Source organism: Dioscorea cayenensis, chromosome 19 (assembly GCF_009730915.1).
Source record: "Dioscorea cayenensis subsp. rotundata cultivar TDr96_F1 chromosome 19, TDr96_F1_v2_PseudoChromosome.rev07_lg8_w22 25.fasta, whole genome shotgun sequence".
NCBI lineage: Eukaryota > Viridiplantae > Streptophyta > Magnoliopsida > Dioscoreales > Dioscoreaceae > Dioscorea > Dioscorea cayenensis.
In genome coordinates this window covers 7251798-7259888 of record NC_052489.1, presented here as the reverse complement: position 1 = coordinate 7259888, position 8091 = coordinate 7251798, and the positions used below count along the sequence as shown (strand labels likewise).

The 8091-nt window shown below is 43.1% G+C and overlaps 1 non-coding gene across 1 annotated transcript; it reads right to left on the bottom strand.

Annotated features, from left to right (window-relative positions):
• Window positions 1–780: 780 nt before the first annotated feature.
• Window positions 781–887, bottom strand: LOC120250874. The gene has a single exon (XR_005533206.1). It is a non-coding gene; the product is annotated as a small nucleolar RNA R71 (small nucleolar RNA).
• Window positions 888–8091: the final 7204 nt, after the last annotated feature.

The window sequence follows — 8091 nt, the reverse complement described above, 5'->3', positions numbered from 1 at the left end:
TTATGTTTCTAATCACTATTCCCTATGTGATACAACTACCCACTCACCAGGGTATTATTACTTCGAAAAACCCATGCACTTGCGGTATATACGCAAAAGTCGTTATGTCAACTTTTTGGCACCGTTGCCGGGGAATAGGCGTTTTAGAAACACTTTGCACTTTGCTATTTTAGCTATTCACCATTTATTCAACTTCACACTTTCTTATTCTTCCATCATTTTGATTTGATTTTCTTTCTTTGGTTGCAGCTCCAGGTTATGACCCAAGGAAACCCTTCGACATTGGTTGAAAGAGATCCTGAACTTGAACGAACACTTCGTAGAAGGGGAAAAGAACCTGTGCAAGAATAGTCAAATTAAGCCGAGGTAAAAGGTGAAGGGTCAGAAAATATGGCAGAACAGAATGAGCAGCAGATGACACTATCAGATTATGCCAGACCCGTAGTCCTGGGCACATAATGTAGTATTGTGCGACCACCGATTACGGCTCAAAATTTTGAGCTAAAGCCAGCATTCATCCAGATGATATAGTAGTCGGCACAGTTTAATGGTTTGGCCGATGAGGATTCGAACAACCACATCGAGAATTTCTTGGATGTGTGCGATATGCTTAAGATTAATGGTGTTACGGATGATGCTATTAGATTGAGGGCCTTCCCATTTTCCTTAAAGGGGAGAGCAAAACAGTGGCTACATTCATTACCTAGAGCTTCGATTACTACTTGGGAGGAGATGGTAGAAGCTTTTCTTGCCCGATATTTCCCTCCTGAAAAATATGCGAAGCTCAAGAATGAAATATCCTCCTTTGTGAAAACGGAATTGGAGTCTCTTCTTGAGGAATGTGGTAGGTTCAAGGAATTCCTGCAGAAATGTCCTCAACATAGGTTCCTCGAGTGGATGATCATTCAGACTTTCTATAATGGATTAAACCCAAGTACAAGACAGTCACTTGATGCTGCAGTAGGAGGTTCCTTAGGAAGCAAGAGCCCCAACGAAGCCCAACATCTCATTGAAGAATTGCTATCAATAGTTATCAGTGGAACACAAGAGACAGAAAGAAGGTAGCCGGACTTCATGAGATCGATGTAATTACCTCATTGGTGGCCCAGGTTGAATGATTGAGCAAAAAGTTAGACATTCTAACTTCTCCTAGAGTGGCGGCCATGACGAGTTGCGCTGGGTGAGGGGGAGGACAAGCTCCATCCGATTGCCCAATTTATATTGGTGGTATATCCTCGGTAGAACAAGTGGATTTTGTGGGTAATGCAATGAGAAGCCAAGGCAATCCATATAGCAACACCTACAATCCGGGTTGGAGGAGCCATTCGAATCTTTCATGGAATAATCAAGGGCAACAAAAGGCCATGGCACCACCGGGTTTCCAACAACAATAACTACAAGCCCCGAACATGAAGAATCGAGTTTTAGGCTTGGAGACCCGGATGACCGATCTCAGATTTGTTTCCGTGTTACTAGGAAAGCTTTGACCAAGGTTTGCCCGAGAGAACATGTGAAGGCGATCACTTTGAGAAGTGGTCGAGAAGTTGCGGGTAGGCTTCCGAGCGAGAAGACCAATATTGAAGTACTCGAGATCGTGGAGGTTGAGGAAGTAGAAAAAGAGAAGGGGGTAGCACCCCCACCCTACAAGCCAACAACCCTTATCCTTCAAGATTGAAGAACGATCAAAATGATGAGCAATACAAGAAGTTCTTAGGTATATTCAAGCAGTTTCATATCAACATCCCATTTGTGGAGGCATTGTCTCAAATGCCTCGATATGCAAAGTTTCTTAATGACCTCTTGACCAACAAGAGAAAGTTGGAGAAGAGTGCATCTATGATCTTAGATGCTTCATGTTCGGTGGTGTTACAAAAGAATATGCCGAACAAGAAGAAACACCCCCGGAAACTTTATCATTCCATGCAACATTGGTAATTTGGGCGAAGAAAAGGCATTGGCGGATTCCAGGGCTAGCATTAATGTCATGCCTTACACATTCTTCTAAAAGCTAGGCCTAGGAGAGCCTAGGTCCCCTCGGATGACACTTCAATTGGCGGACCGAACGGTGAAACATTTGAGAGGCATCATTGAAGACGTATTTGTGAAGGTTGATAAGTACATATTTCCTGTGGATTTTATAGTGTTGGATATTGATGAGGATGTCGATGTCCCACTGATACTTGGGAGGCCGTTCTTGCATACTTCCAAGGCTCTTATAGACATGGATGGTGGGGAGTTGACATTACAAGTTGGGGATGACAAGCTTACATACCGCCTCGCTGAAGCCATGAGACATTCTCTCGACTTTGATGATACTCTTTACTTTCTTCACACTACCGATGAACTAATAGATGAATATGTGTAGAAAATGATGTGTCCGGATCCGTACAAGGGGTTGCTAGACCAAGAGGTGGAGAATGAAGAAATCATGACACTTAGTCTAGAGGACATGGTGTAACCTACCCCGAGGATCATGAAGAAGATGATCCGAATGATGAAGCGTGCAAGGAGACATCACAAGAAACGCCCCAAGGCTAATGGGGATGTGTAAGAACGGAGTAAGGGTGATGAACCCTTGTGCGGTGACAAACTCGATAACTCCCTCTTGACTTTCAGAAGATTATGTTCTTCATGCTTTCAGGTTATGGGTAAGAGAGAAACCTTCATCCATGAGCCCCCATGAGGTAAGGACAGGTACGTCAAGCTTAGTGTTAAACAAGTGCTTCTTGGGAGGTAACCCAAGTTTTTACTGTTTTCTAGGTTTTAGTTTAGTGCTTGCATGAATAAAAGCTTGAGTGTTGGTGTCTTAATATTTTACATGCTTTTGTAGTGTTTGCTAATGAATCATTAGTGTTTTCATCTGCTTAATTGTGATTAGCAAAGTTCTTAGTCGTTTGAGCATGTTGTGCATGATTCTCTGGTAAGTTGTTCATAATGTAGGCAGGCTCTGAGTATATGTGACTGTGTAGAAATTTTCTACAAAGTCTGTAATTTTTCTAAGTCATCCAGAGAAGAAAAACGGCTGTGTGGAATTTCCACACAGGTGTGTGTTTCTGTTCAGAGCTCAACTTCTCTATCCCGAGAAGACATAGGGGCGTGTGAATGCCCCTGTGAATGACCTTGTGATGGTCACACGCTCGTGGGCAATTTTTATACCGGCGTGTGTTTCTCTACAGAGTTTAGAGCTCTATCTTGAGAAGATACAGGCGCATGTGTCTACCCTGTGGATGACCCTGTGAATTACATATGGGCGTGGGTAATTTCCACACGCCCGTGTGAAACTCTGTGGAGAGTTCTTATCCATCCCGAGAAGACACATGGGCGTGTGAGTGCCCCTATGAATAGCCCTTATGAAGATCCATGGCCGTGTGAAATTTCCAAACGGGTGTGTGAAACACTTAGAGAAATTTGTCGGTTGGACAGAGAAGCCATAGAGACGTGTGGGTGCCCCTGTGGGTCCGGCACACGGGCATGGAGAATTTCCACTCCCGTGTGAATGCATTCAGAGAGAGTCAGAGGCTATCCCGAGAGCTTATAGGGACGTGTGTCTGCCCCTGTGAAGCTCCCCTATAGAGTCACACGGGCGTGGGTAATTTCCACACGCCCGTGTGAATGTACATAACTCAAAAGGGCACGATTTCCTTTATAAATCTATTGAGACTTTTTCATTTTCACACTCCCAAACACTCAAAGAACACATCCTTGCACTCTCCCGACCTCTCAGAAAAACATCCCAAACACTCAGAAAAACAGGCCACTAGCCTCTGTCCCAGCTCACGCGAGCACGTGGGCCAGCCACGCACCCCCGTGGGTGCGTGTTTAGCTCGGCCAGGCTACCACGCGCCCGCGTGGGCTGTGCGCAGTGCACGGCCACACGCCCGCACGGGCGCATGGTTAGCCCGAGTGCGTAGTCTACTAGGCAGCGCTCCTATGCGCCCCAACCATGCGGTCGCGTGGCTGGGGTGGCTCTCGGACAAGGGGGCCACGCGGGCTCGTGGCCCTGCTGGTTGGGCGCGGCCAGCCCACGCGGGTGCGTGGGTTGGCCCCACACCCACGTGGGTGCCTGACTCCGGTGACTTGGTCGGAGTCGCGCTCCTATGCCTCATAGAAATCCATTTTGAAACATTGAAGAAGTGTCTAGCACGATTCCTTAGGGGAAATAGTATAAAAATACCATGAAAGCTCCATGAAAATGGTCTTGAAGAACATCGAAAGGGTGGAGGGGAGTGAAGCCTTACTGGAACAAATCGGAGAAGAAACTCTATGAAAACTCTAGCGAATCACATCTTAACCTCCAAAGAGTTGAAAACAATTGGTGCGAGAGATCAAAACTTGGGTTTTATAGGAGTGAAAGGATGGAAGATGAAAGGGCTCTTTGAAAATAGAAGATGATGAATAGTGCCCTTCATATTCATATAGGTACATGGGGGTGTGGATTTTCCAAACCCCCGCATGGGTACTGTACATGACCGTGTGGAAATTCCACGCGGCCGTGTGGACTGTAAAATTTCTGCAGACAGTCCACTAAGGGCCCAAAACTCCAAATTAACACCAATTTTTCAACTTTAAACATTAAATTCAACCCAAACCATGTCACAAACATAGAAAACGATTCAAATCACCGAAAAAATTCCAAGAGAACAACAACAATTAAAAAAATTAACCAAGACTCACACTCATGAATTTATTACTGCAGAATTGAAAATCTAAGACTACAAACTAACTAAAAGCTTGGGTTGCCTCGCAAGAAGCGCTTGTTTAACGTCATTACGCTGGACGTACCTGTCTTTACCTCATGGTGGCTCATAAAGATGAAAAACCTCCTTCTTAGCAACCTGCACACATGATGGATAGAAATTCTGCATATTCAAGGAAAAATTCTTAATTATGTTACCGAATGAGGGAATGTCGCGCTCTTTCTGTGTGTGCTTGTCTCTTATTCTGTTGGAATGCTTTCGGCGATGATGTCTTGACCTCTTGACTCGGCTAAAAATCTGTTTCACAAATACTTCTTGTGGTTGCTCATTGAGGACTTGTTCCTCGTGATTGTTCAATTGCTCCTCTTCCATATCCAGCCACTACTCATATGGATCCGGATGCAAAAGTTACTGCAAGTACTCATTAGAAATCTCATCATTGACACCAACAAAATAACAAGTATCATCAAAGTCAAGAGAGTGCTTCATTAGAAATCTCATCATTAACAATACAAAGTATTCTTTTTATATAATGAGCATTACTTTTCTCAGATTTTATCGCTTATACATGTGTATTTGTATTGCTTTTGTGCATATAGGGTTGTAGAGACAAGTATGGAAGAAAGAAGCCAAAGTAGATCATAAATGCACATTGTTGATGAAATCCTAGAGTGAACAAACGCGAAGACACAAGTTGTGCTCAAAGACATATGAGTGTGTGCCAACCTCCGTTGTGCTTGAGTGAACATGTAAAGTGGAGGGACACAAAGGCAGTCACACTCATGTATTCTGACTTGTGCAAAGCTAGCAAGATTGTCGTCAAATATGATTTTATTAAAGAAGAAACATGATATACCGCATGAATGTGTGCCCATTCATGTGGTCTCGATGAAAAGTGTGGATTTGGGAGTATTTTGGGCAGAGTACCGTAGCAGGTTACTGTAGAAAATCATTGTAGAGCAGTCACTGTTCACAGGCCACAGAAAATCAATTCCTGCAGATTCACACGGTTGTGTGGATGCCCGATTCCAGCCCTATTTAAGTCGCGATTTCAGCCCGTTTTAAAAAACCTTTTCCCATCTTTCTCTCATCTTTTCTCCATTTTTGGAGCTGCTCACGGCTAGGGTTTCGAAAGGCTTTGGCAAGGTTTCTGGAGTGGTTCTACAGCCTTTAACACCCCGTTTCTTCTGAAGATAGTTATTGGGGGAGCTTTCGTCGGTATCGATTCGGCGAGGTGTGCCCTAGGCTTGATGAGGGAACCCTTGGAGAAGACGAAGCTGCTCCACAAGACCATCGATACAGACTACAAGGGGGTTTTACTTATGGATTGCATGCTTTTACTTTCGATTTCATTATTGATTGTATCTTGCTCCATAGAGAGCTAAACCCCTAGTGGATACTTGGACTTGTAAACCCTAGGATGAGATTGTTTCTTTGACCTTTCTGTTTTGTTTCTTTAATTGATGTCTTTAATTGAGTTCTAATCTTTAATGCTTGTTGAATGAGTTTTCCATTAGAGTGACACTAGGGTTGAGAGCCTATATTGGTAATCCTTGTGAGTGAGTTACACACCATGAGGGTTAGAGAAAGTAAGATTGGAGAGGGTCGAGAGGGTGAGCCGTGAGGTAGCGGAACACCCCCTTTCCCCTCCGGTGTGATATATCCTACTTCCACATTCCAAGAGTTCTTTGCAGTCACAATAGAGGGAAGTGCTAAGAGACAAACTCCACTGGGCTTAGTTGCGCAAGAAACAGAGTGAAGCATTGAAGTAATTCTTAGTATCTGGGGCTTAATTGTGACTAGGGAATAGGATTTATCACTTGGAGTCCCTAGAGTTTTAAGCAACTTTGCACAGTGTGCGGTGTTGAGACTGAACAATTTCTCTGCACGGGGCATAGTGTAGGGTTAGTTACAGTTAACCTTAGATTTGGGACTGTGTATTTTAAGATTTCCACGATTCATTAACCATCAGTTATTAGACATAATAGTTGGTTTTGCACTTGAAGCAATAGTCCTACGGGGAGCAATGTCCAGGTGCCCCATTTTCTATCGATTGCTTTTCCTCTAATTTTTTATAGTGTCTCTCTTTCTTGTTCGTTTATTTCTTTTCATATTGATATTGTTCATACTACTATCGATTCATCTTCACTTTAGTTAAATATCAATCCTTGTATTTCTGATCACTATTCCCTCTGGATATGACTACCCACTCACCAGGGTATTATTACTTTGACAAACCCATGCACTTGTGGTACATACGCAAATAGCGTTGTGTCACTCGCGAAGGTCTTCGGCGTAATATTATCAACCTTGGGAATCTCTCACCCTCAACCTTGGCGAACCTATTGGAGGGAGTTAGTTTCGGAATTGTTTTGAATGCTTATTTATTATTAGGTCTTATGATTCTTATTTATTCTTAGGTCTTATGATTCTTTCTTGCTTTAATTGATTATTCTATATTCCATAAGAACTTAATTCAAGGGGAATTATATGTCTAGGTCCCTCGATTATTGTTTATGAATCTTGATTAATAATTTAATAAATATTTCTAGTCTTTTGTGAATCATTGCATGTGTGCTTGAATGTTATTGTTGTTAATGTGGATGAGGAAGCTATGCCCCACATTAGGAGACCCATACTATGTTAGATCTATGCATGCTCTAAGAGGTTAGGTATTGCTAGATCTCTGGATTAGGGATTGATTGACCCTTAGGCTTAGGGTTTGATTTATCTCTTCTGGTGGAGTTCTCGAACTTAAGACAAATGTAGGAGGCTGGAGTATAAGTGATTTCATTTTAAGTTCCTAGTGATTTAGACCTAGTTGCTAACAGATTGGGACTAGTAGGCCCTTGAATTCCACCCCCGTCCCCCGTCCCCCGCCCCGGTCCAATTCTAGAACATGATTGTCACACTCACACTCAACACCTATCATTAGTAATAATCAAGATAACTATCATACAATATCTCAACTCCTCCAAATTATGGTTAACGATTCTCCAATTGTATTGTGTAATATATTATAGAAGTAGATTAAAGGAAAAACGTAAATGTTTAGGCTATTGATTAAGTAAAAGGGGAGTAATAGGAGCCTCTCACTGTTCCTGGGGAAATACCACCCTTGTGCTCACTCATGAGATATTACTTGAAGACCCGTATACCTGCGATATTAATAGACCAACTATAATATTACTTGCATTTCACGGTCCAGCCTTTAGAGGTGGTGTGGTGGACCCGGGTCATATTTCCCTTTCGAAGGTGTAGAGAATGTTTAGAATGGGTATTAATGCACTGAGTACTGGGTCATCACATGAGTCTCAGTGGGCCAATGTTAAGGTGATGATGGCCTTGGCAGCTCCGAACTCAGTCGAGGCCACCACTAGGGTTAGAGGCTTTT